Raw genomic sequence first — 18,293 nt, 5'->3', positions numbered from 1 at the left:
AGATTTCTTCTACTTTTTCTTTAAGTTTGTTTATTTATTTTGAGAGAGAGAGAGAGAGACAGAGAGAGAGCGAGCACACACACGCAGGGGAGGGGCAGAGAGAAAGGGAGAGAGAGAGAATCCCAAGCAGTTTCCACACTGTGGAGCCTGGTGCAGGGCTCGATCTCATGAACCGTGAGATCATGACCTGAGCCAAAATCAAGAGTCGGATGCTTAACCAACTGAGACACCCAGGCGCCCCTCTTCCACTTGTTTTTAGCTTAGAAATTTCTTCCCCTCTCAGAAATACAATGAGTATTCATCTGTATTTATTTGTGGGTTGTTTTATGGGAACGGTTTTTACATTTAATTCTTAAAATCTTTTGAGTTATTCCAGAACATGGCATAAAGCATTTAAATGTAGCATTTCCCCATCTCTCTTCCCACTCTTCCTCAACTACTCACTAATTCAGACCACCTTTCCCCTATTGATTTTTGGGGTTGCCTTACCCACACGTTCCATTTGTGATACACCTGAGTTTCTGCTTCTGGACTGTCCGCTTTGTTCCTCTTGAATTTCTGTGGTGAGGGCCCACCCCTGCTTTTTTCATTATTGTCACTTGAGTGTGTTTCATACTGCCGTCACCAGTCTTCGTTTTCAAAACTGTGTCAGAAACATTCACTCGTGTGTTCCTCCGTGGGAACTCTGAACCTTTCCTCCTTTCCCAGCACAAACAAAAATGTCACTGGAATCGAACTTTTTTTTTTTTATATGAAGTTTATTGACAAATTGGTTTCCATACAACACCCAGTGCTCATCCCAAAAGGTGCCCTCCTCAATACCCATCACCCACCCGCCCCTCCCTCCCACCCCCCATCAACCCTCAGTTTGTTCTCAGTTTTTAACAGTCTCTTATGCTTTGGCTCTCTCCCACTCTAACGTCCTTTTTTTTTTTTTTTTTCCTTCCCCTCCCCCATGGGTTCCTGTTAAGTTTCTCAGGATCCACATAAGAGTGAAACCATATGGTATCTGTCTTTCTCTGTATGGCTTATTTCACTTAGCATCACACTCTCCAGTTCCATCCACGTTGCTACAAAAGGCCATATTTCATTTTTTCTCATTGCCACGTAGTATTCCATTGTGTATATAAACCACAATTTCTTTATCCATTCATCAGTTGATGGACATTTAGGCTCTTTCCATAATTTGGCTATTGTTGAGAGTGCTGCTATGAACATTGGGGTACAAGTGCCCCTATGCATCAGTACTCCTGTATCTCTTGGGTAAATTCCTAGCAGTGCTATTGCTGGGTCATAGGGTAGGTCTATTTTTAATTTTCTGAGGAACCTCCACACTGCTTTCCAGAGCGGCTGCACCAATTTGCATTCCCACCAACAGTGCAAGAGGGTTCCCGTTTCTCCACATCCTCTCCAGCATCTATAGTCTCCTGATTTGTTCATTTTGGCCACTCTGACTGGCGTGAGGTGATACCTGAGTGTGGTTTTGATTTGTATTTCCCTGATAAGGAGCGACGCTGAACATCTTTTCATGTGCCTGTTGGCCATCTGGATGTCTTCTTTAGAGAAGTGTCTATTCATGTTTTCTGCCCATTTCTTCACTGGGTTATTTGTTTTTCGGGTGTGGAGTTTGGTGAGCTCTTTATAGATTTTAGATACTAGCCCTTTGTCCGATATGTCATTTGCAAATATCTTTTCCCATTCCGTTGGTTGCCTTTTAGTTTTGTTGGTTGTTTCCTTTGCTGTGCAGAAGCTTTTTATCTTCATAAGGTCCCAGTAATTCACTTTTGCTTTTAATTCCCTTGCCTTTGGGGATGTGTCGAGTAAGAGATTGCTACGGCTGAGGTCAGAGAGGTCTTAAAAATATGGAACGCTTCACGAATTTGCGTGTCATCCTTGCGCAGGGGCCATGCTAATCTTCTCTGTATCGTTCCAATTTTAGTATATGTGCTGCCGAAGCGAGCACGGAATCGAACTTTTGATTGGAATTGTGTTAAACCGATTCGTGAATTTGGACTCGGTCGAGACTGTTTTCCCTGATTTATTACTTCCGCTGAGAAGCGTGCCTCCCTCTGCATTTAGGTTTTCTTTCTACCACTCAGTTGTTTTTGTTGCTGTTGCATTCCTAAGAACTAGAAACGGTAATTTTTTTATTAATTGCTTAGGTATTTTGTAGCAGGTTGCTGCTACCGGAGGTTTCCCACTAGTTGTTAAAGTATGGGAAAGCTCCTGATTGTGTGTGGTAATCTGGAAGTCTCTGCTGCTTGCTCATAGTTTCTGTTTCTTCGTTTGCTTACCTAGACAATTCAGATGGACGTTTATTGAGAGCATCTGCAGCGAATGCCAGTTTGGCCCCTTCTTTTCTAACAGTGACGCTTCTTATGTCTTTACTGACCTCCATGTCTTCTTGCGTTGGCCAGGATATGTTAACGGTGTTGACTGGAGGAGGCATTTTTGTTTTTCCTGATTTATTGGGAACACCTGTTGTGTTTCACTACTGGGTATATTCATTTTTATTAATTTGAAATGGATATTATTTATCCTCGTTAGGAATTATCTGTCCCATCTTGGTTTTTGTAGATGATCAGCAATGCGCAAGATATCTCCTGATTTCTGTTAAGCTATCGATGCTTTTGTGTTACCAGACAGTCAATTATCAGATGTGTTATAACATTAGAATGGCTTATTTTAAACCATCCCTACATACATTCCTGGGATACGTCTTCCTTGGTTGTTGTGGAATATTTTTACATGTTGTTAAATTTGATTCACTCATATCTTGTTTAGTGTTTGTATACTTACGTCAATAGATGAAATCTTTCTGGAGCTTTTAATGTTGAACCCATATATTTTTTTTTATCTCTTTTCACCTTTCACTCTTTCTAGAGCAGATTCTGTAACATTAGTTGGTATCAAAAGAACTTACTAGTAAAACAGTCTCGACCTAGTCTTGTCGGGAAGAAATTCTTTGAAGAAGCTTTATCAGTTTCTTCTTTAACAATCTAATCTATTTTTTCTTGGGTCAATTTTGTTAATTTCTGCCTTTTCAATAAAGTTATATATCTCATTGACACTTTTAAATATGTCTGCAGATATGTATACAACTCTAAGTTTTAATCTGCTCTATGTCTATATATCTTCTCACTTGATCTAATTTGATTTATTGGACTTTGCTGTCTTTTTTAAAACAAAACTTCCAACTCGTTGCCTCTAATTTTGTTATTTGAAAGACTAAACTCTGTTATTGATTTTACTGCTTTCCAGTTTTATAAATTTCTGCTTTTTTATTATTATTCATACATTTTTTCCTTTGAACAGAGATTTGCCAACATTCCTGAGATTGTAATATGCCACTTTCTCAATGTGATTGTTTTCTAAATAAGTTGTCATTTTAATTTCATATTCAGAACAATTACTTAGAACAGTGTTATGAATTCTACCTCAGGTAGATGTGACTTTGTTATTGTCACTCATTGCAGTTGTGTTTTGTTGCATAAAGAGAAAGCAACCCATTATGTCTCTTTTGGCGAACAAATTGCGGTTATTCTGAGGTCGGTTTGTGATCAACCTGGATAAATGCTGCACGTTTGCATAAGTACATAGCTCATTCTTACACCGTTATACCATGCACACCTGGCATTATGAAATGATCATGATTTCATCACAGTAATTATCGCTGATCTACAAAATACAAAGAAAGGATCTCATGGCAGAAAAATTCCCCATGAGATTAAGAAAGGGGTGAAAAATGTGATTCTGTAATAGAATGAGCTCCAGAGAGAAGGTCACGGAACAGCTCCAGCTGCCGTGTGGGGTGGTGCAGGGCGGTGTAGGGAGGGCAGTGCCGTGTGGAGCCGTGCGGTGCGGGGTGGGCAGGGCGGTGCAGTGGGCGTACGTGTTGTGGTCCCAGCACCGCCACCCAAGCGCTGAGGGATTTTGAGTAGGTTACTACACCTCTCTTAGCCTGTTTCCTCACCTCTTCAATGAGGTTACAATGGCACCTGTTTCACGGGGCCTTTGTAAGATTGGGAGAAGGACATACATGCCAGGCCCTTGGAACCGTGCGTGCAGCTGGTGCTAAGTTGATGTCAGCCAACATCTCATTTAAATCACGGAGCGGCACTTGGAAATACGTATTACTACTTTCTGTTTTACAGATTATAAACTCGGGCTCAGAGAGGTTTAGTAATCACCCAGCGACTGCAGCAAGGAAGCAGTGGGGCCTAAGCTTCCTGGCGTGGAAGCCCGTGACCTCTGTGCAGTAGAACCAAAGTCCTGACTTGTTGACGGAGAGGGAAGGGGGGTGTCCCCAGAGCTTAGAGTCCCGGATAGGAAGCCAGACGGGGCGCAGTCCTCTTCCCAACCCCCGGGCGCCTGAAAGCACTTACTTTCTGAGAGCTTTTGATCTACAGCCCTCTCGGCTTCAAGCCCTGGAAGGAGAGAGAGCTTGATTTTTGTAAGACGGTAAGGAGAAACTCGTTCGTCTGTGTTAAAGTGATTTCAAGCCCCAAACAGCCCAACATTTTTATGCTTCAGTGACTTCGAAATCACACCTCTCCTCTTTGAAATGAAGAATCTCATTTTGGGTGTGACCCAGATGCTTTCTGTAGCCAGAGAACACACTCAGCGGGGCTGGGAGCAGCTCCTGGATGGGTTTCCTTTGAAGGGAAACAGGAAACGAGAAAATTGGAGACTGTCACCTCTGCACGCTCACTTCAGAGCCTCTCACAGGCTGATGTCCGTGCTCCTTCAAATGACATTCAGAGACGCGAATCTTCTCTTTTAGATAATTCAGGCTTTTCAGATGGGGCAGTTCGAGTCCTGTTAGCTTCCCGACTCAGCTGTAATTCATAGCCTGCCTCTCGAAGTGTGGTCCCTGCCCAGACCAATGCCTTCTGAATCTGAAATTCTGGGGTTGCAGCTCAGCGATCCGTGTTTTAACCAGGCCTCCAGGTGCACCTGATGCCTGGTCAAGTGTGCGAACTCCTAGAAGAGTGATTCAGAGCAAGGACCCTGGGACCAACACGCAGGTTAGGATCTCAGCTCTTCTACTTACCGGCTATGTGTCTTGGGGCAGGTTACTCACCCTCTCTGGGCTTCAGTATCTTTGTGAGTAAAATGAAGATAAAATGTGCACAACTCACAGAGTTGTGAGAATTTATCTTCTCAGGATGATTCAGCCTGGCATTTAGGAGTCAGTCCCTCGGTATTAGCTCTGTGTCATTGTCCTGCGGGTGTGGGATGTGTGCTGGACAGTCTACATGCATCACCTCTTTGCCATGGACCTTCAGGGTTAGTCGTTCTCACATCAGTCTTCCCCAGACAGTCCCCTCTCAGACACTCTCTTCGTCCCGTTTCAGAGTCCAGTGGTCCTTCCCCTGCTGGTCATTCCCAGGCACCGAGGTCAGAGACCTCATCTTTGAACTATCCTGGGTCTGAACATGGTGTCAGTGACACTGAGATGCTCCCTAAGTGTGGAAGGAATGCACAAACCTTCCGTGACCTTAGAATGGTGAATACCCCAACCCATGAATTTTCTAACGCTTCCTCACCCCCATGAACACAAACAGACCCCCATGCCACCTGCTGAGAAATAACTGTATGGGCAAGACTGAGACCACGGACTGCTCAGAGTACTGTGACCTTGGGCGAGTGACCTCTCCTGACCCCGAGCTCCTCATCACTGCGAAGAGGGGCTTGGACTGAAGTCGCCCCAAGGCTCCTGTCTGCTCGAGCTTCTGGTTTGACAGCTCCAGCGGCTCCAGCCGTGTGGTGATGCGTGTCCCTGGCCTGGGGCACCCGGGCCCCTCAGTCAGCTCAGCTGGCGTCTCACTCTGCAGGCAAGGAAGGTTGGAGGGATACAGAGATACGTTAACAGTTCTTGAAGCCATGCCGTCTGGAATCTTAAAGAAAGTCTTTGAAGCTTGCCTGAACTTTGCTGTCCCGTCTTCAAGACAGCCCAGGGGAAAGCGAATAATTGAGCTGCCCTCTGAGGGCGTGGCCTGGAGTGGGTGTTGCAAGGCAGAGAATCCCCAAGCCCGCGTGGGGAAAGGTGAGTGGCTCTGGAGATGGCTTGGCCAAGAGGCTCCTGCCCTGTGACTCTCGTGGCCCTGACCGCCAGTCTGGAGTTGCCGTGGGGCAAAGCCTTGAAGGCAGAGGCCGTTGGGCAAAGGTCAGGCCGAGAGCAAGGTCTGCACCTTCACACCTGGGCCCGGAGAGCCAAGAGCTGACATTTGGCGTGGGCCCCTCCGCTCTCATCTCGGTCCACGTGTTACTCGTGGAGTCTGTGCAGTGACCCTAGGAATCAGGCACCGTCGATATCCTCCCCACCTCACAGGTGAGAACTGAGCCACAGGGTGAGATTAACGAATGTGTTTCAGGCTCACCCAGACAGCAGACAGCAGAGCTGGGTTTGAGCACAGGGTACTGGAATCCCCCCTGCTGTTGCCATTTCGGCCTTGGCCTTCCGGGCAGATCCCAACTCGACAGAAGCAGTTGCATCAAGGCGCTCCCAGTCCGTGGCCAGCTCGTCCTGAAGGACACAGATCAGAGACACATCTAGGAAATCACGCAGTAATAAATGCTCTGAAGCAGAACAAAGCCAGGAGGAGGGAGGGGGTGGCAACGCAGGCTGCTTTAGACAGGGTGGCCGGTAGGGGGAGGCCCCTGGCGCTGAGAGGGGCAGGAAGCAGGGGGAGTAGATGAGACAGATCTCTGGGAAGCAGGTCTTAGCCCTTCCCCAGAGATGTCTCTGCTGGAACCCTTTCCGAACCTGGCTTTTCCCCTCTCCCTGCTGCTCCTGCCTGTCTCCCTCCAAGTCTCAGTCTCATTCAGCCCCTCTCTCCCTTTCTCCCACTGATGCCCCCCAATTCAGGCCCTGCTCCTTCCTCCTCTGGACCACTGCAGGTGACTCAAGTCTATAATCTCCTACATCCATAGTAATTCTGATCAACTCGTTGATCAACTCGTTGATCTGATGCACTGACCCCCCAGAGGTAGTAAGGCAGGCAAAGTTCCTGCCTGCAAGGAGCTCACACTGCTGGAGGGGCAGATGGAAGGGACAGCAGACAGTGAGGCCCATGGAGGGGGGATCCCAAGGATGAAAGGATCAGGGAGCAGCCCCAGCACAGTAGAGGAGGCCCAGGGAAGCCTTTAGGAGAAGGTGGTGTCCGCCCTGAGGGTTAGGGGATGGCTAGGTAGCCCGGTGGGAGGGGAAACGCCACCCCAGGCCAAGCAAACAGCCGGTGCAAAAAACCAAAAACAAGACAGAGAGAGCGCTAGGCATGTGAAAAAACCGACAGTGCCTCAACAAGAGTGCCAGGGAGGCCACAAGAGATAAAGGGGACGGGTCAGCTGGGGCCACACTCACATTCTGCCCGCCCCCGCACGCTCCTGTCATTTCGGGCCTGCCCGCCACACCAGCTGCTTCTGGCAGTGCTTTGGTGGGCTTGCGCCACGCCCCTCAGTGGGAGGGCACAGAGCATGGTGGAAAATGCTCCGACCTGGAATTCAGAAAGTTGTCGATTTCGTACCTCTGCCACTTTCTAGCTGTGTACCTTGAACAAGTTCCTGCAGTTCTCTGAGTCCCAGTTTCTGCATCTGTAAAATGGGCCCAATAGTGCATGCTCGATGGCATTGTGAAGTGCTTATCACTGTGTTCTGAAACACTTGCCACCTGGTGACGCAGTGGATCCTGTGTCCACCCGATGAAGCCCGTTTCCTCAGCCTGGCATTCAAGGCCCCCGAATTTGGGCCCCGTCTCCAATCCTAACGCATCTCATCTCTAGCAGCCTTCGACTATCCATGCTTTCCCGGATGTCCCTTCTGCTCTCCCACCATCCTCCCTGCCTGGTACCATTTATTCTGTCTTACCTCTTTCAATCCACATCACTTAACCTTTAAGAAAGGCCCAACTCCAGCAGTTACAAACTCCAGAAAAGAAATATGATTTAACAGCCTTTCTGAAAATAGAAAGGAGAGGCTAAACACCACTTGAGCCTGGCCTGATGCTCCCAACAAAAGCTTTTCACTCGCTCTGTTGAATTCCCATAATAGCGTTTCCCGGGCCTTCGGTCTGATAGGGCAGCACTGGGACGTGCCCTTTCTTACTGCTTCCCTCCGAGTTCACATTGACTGTAATCTCTTGAGGGGCTGAGCCTCTCTCTTTTGGATTCACCTTTCTCTCCCTGCATTGCCTGGTGGGGAGTGGACGTCACTAATATTGTTGACTGACTGAAAAAGCATTTCATCGGGGAGACTAAATAGCCTCTTCTATTAGCTTAGCCTGATGAAGGGCACTAGCAGGGGCTAGTGACGGTGGGGATTGTCTTCCAGGCACAAGGGCCTATTCTGTTTCTTTGGTGCCAATCTGTGCAGTTTAATGGAGGCTGAGAGACCTGGTAGGTGCAGGGCCCAGGGGAGATGCAAACCCAGACACTGTGCTTCCATAATTAGATGAGGCAGATGTTGCTTCTGGCAGATTTCAAGTCCTACTATTGGAACAATAACACTCCTCTCATGTGTAACTTGACCTCTGAGCTTCTCAAACGGCCCTCACCGATAATAATTCCTCTCTACGCTTTGAACACTGTTAGCCTGGGCCCCTGCCCAGGAGAGCTTGGTGTGGAACATAACACACACACACACACACACACACACACACACACACACACACACAGAGCTATCTGTCAGGTCTGGGATGTGGCTCAGCACCTCCCAAGACATTCATGTTGCTCAGGCCCAGGACAGTTAGGTTGTGTGGCTGAATCACAGCAAAGGACCCTGAGCATATAGACCAGGGATTCAGCACCCGGAATCTCAGTGGGGTGCACAAAACTCCAGAAAAACATCCCAAATAAAAATTACTTCTATCTCAACCTAATACTTAAAACAAATTTTTCATTGTTTTAGTCAGAACACTACATGGAAATTGTTTAAAAAGGAATCCAGTCCTACTAAAAAACCCATAGGGAGGAGCTGAGACCTGCTGAGTCTCTTACAGTTCCTTTAGCTGTTATTTAACAATTCCCACATATTTTAAAATAATTTAAGCTAGTTTCATATAATAAATCTATATGCATGTATATATAATCATAATCTAAATATAAATCATTGGTTGTAACACTACTTCTGTCGTTCATTTTAGACATTTTCATTGATGTTCTGTTGTAATACTTGAGGTCCAAGCATCCTTACACCACTCTCTCTCCCCTCCCCTTTCTCTGTTCTTCTAATACAGTTATAGCACAATCTTTTATTAATCACTAATTAATATTTATATTATTATTATGTACCCTGATCATTTTCCTTTTTCATGCAACTTTTTGTTTCTCCTGGAGTTAGTGATACCTTTGTTGTTATTTCTCACTTGCTTCATTTTCTTTGTACCTACAGTTGGTTTTTTCCAAATGCTTTAATATTAAGTGTTCAGCAATAAATTTGCAAAATGCTAAAATATATTGGAAATGTTCTGTCAGTTCTATTTCTGTACCTCAGTCTTCTGGCCTGTTATTTTAACCTAAACTAGCTGTCTCTAGTTTGGATCTGATGCAGGCTTGTCCTGCTGGATTTCCTGTGTCTCTCTAGCAGGTAGGATCTGCTGTTTCTTGGGTCCCCTGTCTTCCTCTTCTTGGTTTATTTTCTCCTTTTGCTGAGTCATTTCCTCTAGTACTTTCCTAAGAAAACATGAGGGAAGGGAAATCTTTTGAGATTTTCCATGTCTGAAAATTATACTATATGTATACCTAATAGAGAGTGGGGTTGGATGAAGAACTCTTGGATGAATATAATTTTCCTCAGAATTTTGAAGGGATCGCTCATTGTTCTCGAGTATCTGGCAGTGCTGATGAGAAATTTGATGGCTTTCTTATTTTACTCACTTCATAGGTAAACTATTATTTACCTCTGGGAGCTTCTAGAGTTTTATCTCTCGTTTTATAATTTTACAAAAGTTTATACCCTTTGGTGTGGCTCTTTTTCCTTCATTGTGCAGAGTTCTTTTATTCTGGTACATTTTCATATGTCACTTCTGTGACAGTTTTTCCCTTCTATATTTCTATTTTCTCTTTCTCAAAATCCTTATAGTCAGATCATAGACTGACCTTCTAATTCTGTTTTTAATCTTTCCTTTCTTTTCCTCCATATCTCTCTCGTTTTGTTCTTTATGGGAGATGTTCTCAAATTTATCAGGTGTTATTATTGATGGGGCTTTGCCCCTACATTTCCCGTTTTTACTCCAGATTTCTTTTTGTTGGTTTCTTTTGGCCTCTCTCCTTCATGTTGGGAACCTTCTCAAATGTCTGGTCCTCCTACTTCAGAGGGCTGAGCAGAAGCTCTGGGGGAGGGATGGGGTTTCACCCAGGGTGATGAGAATGTGAGCAGCATTTTTGTCGGGAGGCGTTCGGACGGCGGCGTGGGATGCCTTTTCTCTTCGGAGGTTGGTTTCTCTTCACAGAACAGGAGGTGCCTGAGTTGCAGGAGCAGGTCAGAGGCCAGGGATTGGGGGCTTTGAGGTTTGTTTACTAGTTTTCAGCTTCATGTTTTGTTACTGTGCCTGGTATGTCCACACCTGAAGTCACCATGGTCCCGCTGATTATGAGAATGAGCCAGACTGTGTGGGGAAGAGAGCTGACTGGCTGCAAGGTGAGGGCAGCAGACGAGGGTCTGTGTTCTTTCACCCCATCTCACCTGCCTTCAGTGGTCCCTTGTGCCATGCATCAGGGGTCTCGCTTCCCCTCAGTGTCCCCCAGGGGCTCAGATTGCCCCTTCCCCCACTTGGCTATCCCCCCGCTTGCCCACCATTGCCACTTTTCCTCTCTTGTTCTCACAGCAAATACCAGTGTATTCCTGGACTGTCGTTCTCAGGAGTCAGAGAAGATAATGGGTGATCTGCCTTGTTTATCAGATAATTTCCATGCCTTTCTGTTTTTTTTGGTAATCCTTCAATACCCAAAACAGAAAAGGCACCCAGGAGACTTCAAATAAATTGATTTTAGAATGATCAAATTATAAAATGCTAGATTGGGAAACAGTGTTAAGGAAAGCCTGCGGTATTCATATCAGAATGGGGGACCTAGGCTCAAATAGCACCCACTCTCCTCTTGAATGCCTCTGGTAACAAAGCTTTCACTGCTTCCACAGGTTTGTAGGAGAGGTGGTATGCACCAGAGTGCCCCATGGTACTTATTTTAAAATGCTGGGCTTGAGCCCCACCTAAGACCTCCTGAATTAGAAACTTTAGAGAATGTCTGCTGGGGTTGAAAAGGTTAATGCCTACCCATCTACGTTTGGAACCCTTAGAAATGGAGGTCAAACCTGTTCTCATTGGGATTCAACACAAGTCCTGGCTACACGAGCAGCAAGCCAGCCTGCCCTGTTCCCCGAGGGAGCATGGGGGTCTACAGAGTCGACATCTAGTCACCTAGGGGTGCAGCCGAATCCTCATCCAGGGGAAGGAGCAGAAAGAGGCCTCACCCTCTGTGAAAACAAGCCCTTACTAGGTTAGCCCCACCCTGCCAGCCGATATGGACCAATGGCTGCCACCCAAGAACCCAGTAACTCTGCTGTGGGATGAGGAAGGGGTGGGACAGAAGGCCAGGAGTTTATAGGAAGAGTCCCTCTTCATGCAGCCCAGAACAATGGAGACCAAGGGCGGCCTGTGCCCCCACCCAGTCTAGGTCTAAGCAGATGTAGCTTTAAACAAGTTTTCCAATAGGACAGCTATGTTAGAATGCCCTAGAACGCCCCATCATGGCCTAGCGCTCTGGGTTGTGTGAAATAGTAACAATAATAAACCCTGTGTGTGTTGCTGAGAACTGAGCACCAGGCTGAACACTTTACAGTCTATTTAATTGTCACAACAGCCTGTAATGTAGGGTTTATTATCCTTATTTTACTGATAAAGTGAGGATCATAGAAGTTAAATAGCACGTCCAAAATTACAAAAGGGAGTACCCATGAGGCGAGAAGTCACAGCCAGATGGGCGTAGCACCGAATGCCTACACCTGGGCTCACGTGGGTTCACATGGGCTCGCGGTCTGCTCCAGCTCTGTTAAGTGACAGGATATGGTGGGGCTCTGGGACAGGCAGAGTGACGCAGTCGGGCCTCTAGTCACTGCCCAGCAGTCACACTGTGGGCAAAGCACCTTCCCTCTCTGGGTTTTTGTTCTCTACCTCTGTACCCATGGCCAGCGCAAAAATAGTTTTGTGGGCATCTGCGAGACAGAGTGATTCAAAGCTGAAGCTCTGCCCCATCTTGCCAAGTCCCCGGACAAGAGTAACTGATACGTAACCTGAACACCCTGAAAACTTAAAATTTTAGGATTGAAGAATTTAAGTAATGTATGAATCATAGAGACTTGCTCAAAGAACATCAAAACCATAAATGTGTACGATTGTGGGCTTTTGCAAAGCATCTTGCAATAGACATTAACAAATGTTATAGGACATTTGGATCATACAGCCCTTGAGTAGAAATCGATCATAGCAGACACTGACCTGACCCCTTCTGGAATGCAGAAATCTCTTAAACAACCCTGACTTTGTCACTGTTGCTGTTTTTTGTCAAATACTTACCAAGTAGTCCCTCCACAGAAGGCATTCTGCTGTGTACTTAATTTTACAGATGGGCAAACTGAAGTTAATTTATTGCCACACAGTTGGGAAGTGTCAGGACCCAACCCCAGGCAGTCTGGTTTTGGATTAAATTCTTGGCTTTTCAAGCACAGAGAACTTCATGAGCTCTACCCTGGAGCTTGGAAACTAGAGCCCCCTGTACCTGTCGGCCTTCTGATCAGGGGCTCACCCCTGCTATTTTCCTAGCTACTTCAATTCTGCAGACATTCACCCAAATGTTAAATAAATCCATTGTAAATTTCCTGTCCCCTCTAACAAATATACTTTGCAAGGATTTTGGTGTGTGTGTGTGTGTGTGTGTGTGTGTGTGTGTGTGTGTGTGTATGTATGTGTGTGTTTGTTTAAGATTCCTAGTGAAACGTTTACATACCTTCTCTTCTCACTGGGAACAATGGAAAGCATTTGCAACATTTGGTTTCTGGCATCTTTAGCTTATTTTCTTAAAAACAAGTGCATGTCTTTTAGATAAATGAAAGTTCTCAAAAAACCCAAGTACCTATATACCATTTTTTTAAAGCCAAATTTTTCTGAGCCCAGAATTACATTTTGACATTTCCCCCACAGGTCTGTGTGGAGCCTGGCAAATGTTAAGTCCTCAGAACCAAATCAGACCAATGTGGAGTTTTTACTATATTTTTCTCTTCCTGAGATGTGTGTTGTGAGACTGATAATGGATATTTTAAAAACAAAAAAGAGAATTCCCTATTCCAAAATGATTCCAAGAACAAAATAAACGTCTCCCCCAAGTTCCAGAACATGACAACAGAGATGCGGAAACTGATTCACTGTAACTAGAGACAAGAGTGGCCGTGGTTTTTGAAAATTGAGACTGTCCGCAGTCCACTAGCGTTTCATATAAAGGTGGGGAAGGAGGGGAGCAAGAAGCAGTGGATATAGGTCTAACTCAGAGCTGTTCTGGTAAAAGTTGTGGTAGGAAAGTAGTTGTAATTAGTAGCCTCTGTGCGTGTGACACTGCGACAGGGCTGGGGTAGAGATGCTGAGGAGTTCTGGGAGCTCAGTCATCCAAAGTTGCTTGTTTCTTTGACCTCCTGCCCTCTCCCAGTTGCAAGATCAGCACTTGTCCCCAGTGCCTAGACCACTACCTGAGATGGGGTGCGAGAAAAGTCACGTGTCTTTATCTTCCCAAGTTCCACTCAGTCCAACCCAAGTTCACCCTCACTGGGGCCAAAAAGAGTCTCCTGTGAATGGCTTCCTTGGGCATTCACTGCCTTCCCAGGGTTGTACAAGGGCCCTGAGGCTGACACGTGTTCTGCTGTTTCTCCCAGTGGTTCCTCAGTGGCTCCTCCTGTCTGGGAGGGAATCAGCTGAGCAAATTATGCGTGGCCAGCCTCCTGCTCAGTCCAGCATGTCCTTGTGATAGCAGGTGGCTCTGCTGGTGATGGATGTCCTCCCTCTGGTCAGCCAGGCTGAAGGACCCTTGCTGTTGTTTGCAGCTGTGACCCTCGGGGTCCAGTCTCCTTAGGTGTCCACGTAGCCATCCCCCACCTGAGGTCCTGCCACTTCCACAGAGCTTTAAACAAGACAGGGACAGTTTTAAGCTCATCACAGAAAGTCCACGCTCTTGTCTTCCTTCTCAGTCCTAAAGACTCAGGTCACTCGTATGCTTTCTCTTATTCTTTCCTCTCAAACAACACCTAGAGTTTTAGTTCCTACCTGTTCTCTCCTTGGAAAGCCTTGAATGGTTTAGGGTCTGGATTACAAAAGAACAAATTTGGAGGTGAGGAAAGTGCTATCATCTTTCCATTAGGAATGAATGACATATTTCTCTAAAGCAAACACATACTTTCTACCTGTGCTTTCTTATCCTGGTAGTTTAACTCCTCAATGATTCTTGTTTAACTCCTGTTTAGCACATGCTCTTGAAACTAAGTTTTCACTAAGAGTTACTCAGTAGCCAAAAGAGAGCTACAGGTGCTGGTTGTTGGAGGTAGAATCACATCAAGTCTGTCCTCCCCATCCTACTCCCCACCAAATAAAACATAACAATCACCACAACAGGAAACATTAAAAAAGAAGTAGGTGTTACATCGGTGTGGGCTCCAGTATCACCCACTCACTGGCAGTCCTGGGACGTCCTCAGGTGCTACTCCTTATCCTACTCAGAAGGCGATGAGATAGGGAATACCTGTGGGAATAGTCGAGCTTGGGTGGTCAGAGAAGGCTTCTTTGAGAGGTGGCATTGTAGGTGACTGGTCAGAAGGAGCAAGCTTACAAAGATGGGGAAGAGGTCAAGGCCAAAGGATAGTAAAGGCAGGGATGAGTGTGGCAGATTGAGGAAGAGAAAACATGGCTGGAGTACTGGAGTAAACTGGGAGAGTGGTATGTGACAGAGATCAAAGAAACAGGGTCCAGATACAGAGAGAAAAGTGGCCTAACATTTTTCTTCCAGAAACAAACAAACTTTTGCTTTTATCCATGATTAACCCTCCCACCTTAAGCCACCAAGAAACAGACAAAATATATGAAACAACAGTTCCTTAAAATGGATGGCTCTCAGTGCAAGACAGCAATCCCGAGAGAAGGGAAGCAAATAAAGTAGGCCCTACAACTGCCCCGGCGGCATGATTGGCAAGAAAAATGCTGGAGAAGGAGGAGCTACAGAGAGAAGGAGAAAGACCGAGAGACAGAATGAACTCTGCATATCAGCAAAGAGGTCTTCTCAAGTCTTTTGTTGAACAAAATGCATCAGAAAAAGTAACCCGAAGCAGAAGGAGGAAGATGAGGAAGAGGTAAGTCAAATAACAGCGGGGGTTCACACACATCTGGAAGTGTTCCAACTCACCGGAGTGGAAAGACCTCCCAATATATTGACTTTGAGTAGAGTTCTCATTGGGATTTGGCCTCAATGGTAGGGCCGTGTTAGCCTGGAATAAAGAATGTTCAGGACCCCCTCTAGCAAGGCTGAAACACTTCTAAATGAGCAAACTGATTTCAGGGACCTTGACTACATCCAAGAACAAAGCTGGATACTACTTAAAGGGATACAGCAAAAACCCACAAGAAGCTACATAAAATTCACAATGACTGACATCCAGTAAAAAATTACCGGGCATGCAACTCAGCAAGAACACATAATCCATAGTTAGAAGGTAAAGTAACTAATATAAGCAGAAGCAGAAATTTCAGAGACGATAACATTGGCATATTAAGGTGCTAAAACAGCTTCTATACATACATTCCATGCGCAATAGAAGGAAGGGGAGGGCACAGAGATGAAGAGAATAATGAAGGGTGCAAACAAAGACCTGAGCCAAACTTCTAGGGCTGAAAAATGCAACACTGAGTATGAAATGCACACAGAATGGGATGAACAGTAAATTAACATCGTGGAGGAAGACAGTAGCCAACTTCAAGATGGAGCAAAAGAAACTATGCAGAATGAAACAAAGAAAGAAGATTGAGAAGACTCAATCTGTTATGGGCATCTACAAAAAACCTAAACACCTACAGCTAACACCACACTTCATGGTGAAAGATTAAATGACTTTCCCCAGGACTGGAAAAAAGTGAGGATATCATCTCTCATCCGTAATTTCAACATTGAACTAAAAGTTGTATCCAGTGCAATAAAACAAATGAAATACAAATAAAATGCATCTTGTTTACAAAGTAAGATTTAAAACTGCCTTGATTTACAGAAGACATGTCTACTTATGTAGGAAATCCCAAAGATTTAACGGAAAAGGTTGATAGAACTAATAATTAAGTCTGTCCAGGTCACAAGATACAAAGTCAGTAGAAAAAGATCAATTGTATTTCTATGTGTAGCAATAAATAATTGGAAATTAAAAAGAAAATATCATTTAAAGTAGTGTTAAAATATGAAACATTTAGGGATAAATTTATCAAAACATGTACAAGACTGTATGCTGAAAACTATAAAACAGTTGAAAGAAATTAAAGGCCTAAAGAAACATATATACCATATTCATGGACTAGGAAACAATATGGTTAAAATGTCAGTACTCAAACTCGTCAGTGATTCCAGTGTAATTCTAATGAAAATCCTTTCTCACCCTTTTTCTTAGTAGAAAACAGATAAACTGATTCTAAAATATATATGAATATTAAAGGTCCTCGAATAGCCAAAGCAGTTTCGAAAAGAAGGAACAAAATTGGAGGTCTTGTACCATCTGATGTTAAGATTTACTACAAAATTACAATGTGGGGGCATTGGGGTGGCTCAGTTGGCTAAGCATCTGACTCTTGATTTCAGCTCAGGTCATGATCTCATGGTCATGAGATCGATCCCCAAGTTGGGCTCCATACTGAATGTGGAGCCAGCTTAAGATTCTCTCTCTCTCCCTCTGCCCCTCTCCCCTGCTCATGCTTTCTCTCTCTCTCTCTCTCTCTCTCTCTCTCTCTCTCAAAATAAACAAAAACAAAACCACAATGTTGTATGGCAAAACCATAGAAAATAGATCAATGGAACAGGACAGGGAAGTCAGAACTGTGTCTAAACATAGATGACCAACGGATATCCAACCAAGGTGCCAAGGTAATCCAAAGTAGACAGAATGATCTTTTCAGTAAGTGGTGCCGGAACAATTGGATATTGAAATAGGAAAAAGTGGAAGTAGGAGATGGACTTAAGCTTGTTTAGCAATGCCAGAGGTTGGAAGCTGGTCTGGGCTCCCTGGCTTTCCCCTCCTCTCCCTCAGAGTGATTCCACTAGATGAGAACCCGTGGGGCAACATGGCCATGTGTCCCTGGGGATGTGCATAGCCTTAAAACTTGTTCTATGAAATGCATACTTTTTAAGCCACACTTTGATTCAAGTAAACATGATGGTTTCCACTTGAAGAGCTCAGCTTTGGGAAATGCCACCTAGTGAATGGCCCATTACCCAGACTCCAGATCCTATCCTCACTCATTAAAGAAAAACAAACAAACAAACAAACAAACAAATACAAAAACAGCAGGAAATCTGTTGCTTCAAAAAGCATACCGCGGCATCACTCAAAATATTTATTTAGAAGCTGCTATATCCAGAAGGAACAACAGAGCTGGCATAGCCAGTGTTCTCAGTGGACTGATGAGGAAACCGTGGCCAGAGGCAATGACTCGCTCAGAGATGCACCAGTCACGAGTAACAGTAATGATCGTGATAATATCAAACGTGTGCATGACACCAACTCCATGCCAGATACATTCCAGGCGCTTTACACATACTGACTATTTAATCATAAGCACCCTGCTGAGTAGGTACAATTGATTGGCATCGATCCCATTTTGCAGATGAGGAAACTGCTGCACAGAGAATTGAAGTAACTTACCCAAGGTTTCTCTGCCAAAGAGCAGCAGAGCTGGGACGGGAATGCAGGCATCATGGCTTCAGAGTTTGTGGCCTCTGTCATTAACCCACCACCTTCCCAGGAGATTCAGGGTCTCTGGCTCAGGGCAGCCAGACCCCTCAGCCTGAGACTCCCAGCTTCCCACATCCTAGACCCCAGGCCTGCAGATGCTTTTGCGTGCAGTCAGTGTGTTTTCAGTGCTGATAACTCGGCCTGCAGGTGTCGGGGCAGGCCCCACAGGGAGGCTTGCAAGGAAGAAGCAAGAATTTACCAGGCAGGCCACGGGAAGTCAAAGGGTTTCCAGGGGTGGAAACAGCACGTGCAAAGGCTCGGAGGTGTCAGAGAAC

General features: G+C 45.3%; 1 protein-coding gene and 1 non-coding gene across 2 annotated transcripts in view; one reads left to right on the top strand and one right to left on the bottom strand.

Annotated features, from left to right (window-relative positions):
• Positions 1-18,293, top strand: part of SLC2A9 (solute carrier family 2 member 9) — a 257,458-nt gene that overhangs the window by 109,668 nt on the left and 129,497 nt on the right. The gene's annotated exons all lie outside the window — the stretch shown is intronic.
• On the bottom strand, positions 1,857-1,963 carry LOC124521359 (U6 spliceosomal RNA). Its single transcript, XR_006964459.1, has one exon. It is a non-coding gene; the product is annotated as a U6 spliceosomal RNA (small nuclear RNA).

The sequence above is a fragment of the Lynx rufus genome, unplaced genomic scaffold, assembly GCF_022079265.1.
Source record: "Lynx rufus isolate CCGP_SWC_20201006 ecotype Redwood Valley unplaced genomic scaffold, mLynRuf1.p SCAF_3, whole genome shotgun sequence".
In the NCBI taxonomy this organism is placed as follows: domain Eukaryota; kingdom Metazoa; phylum Chordata; class Mammalia; order Carnivora; family Felidae; genus Lynx; species Lynx rufus.
Note: the sequence above shows the minus strand (reverse complement) of the source record. Positions and strands in the feature narration are given on the sequence as shown.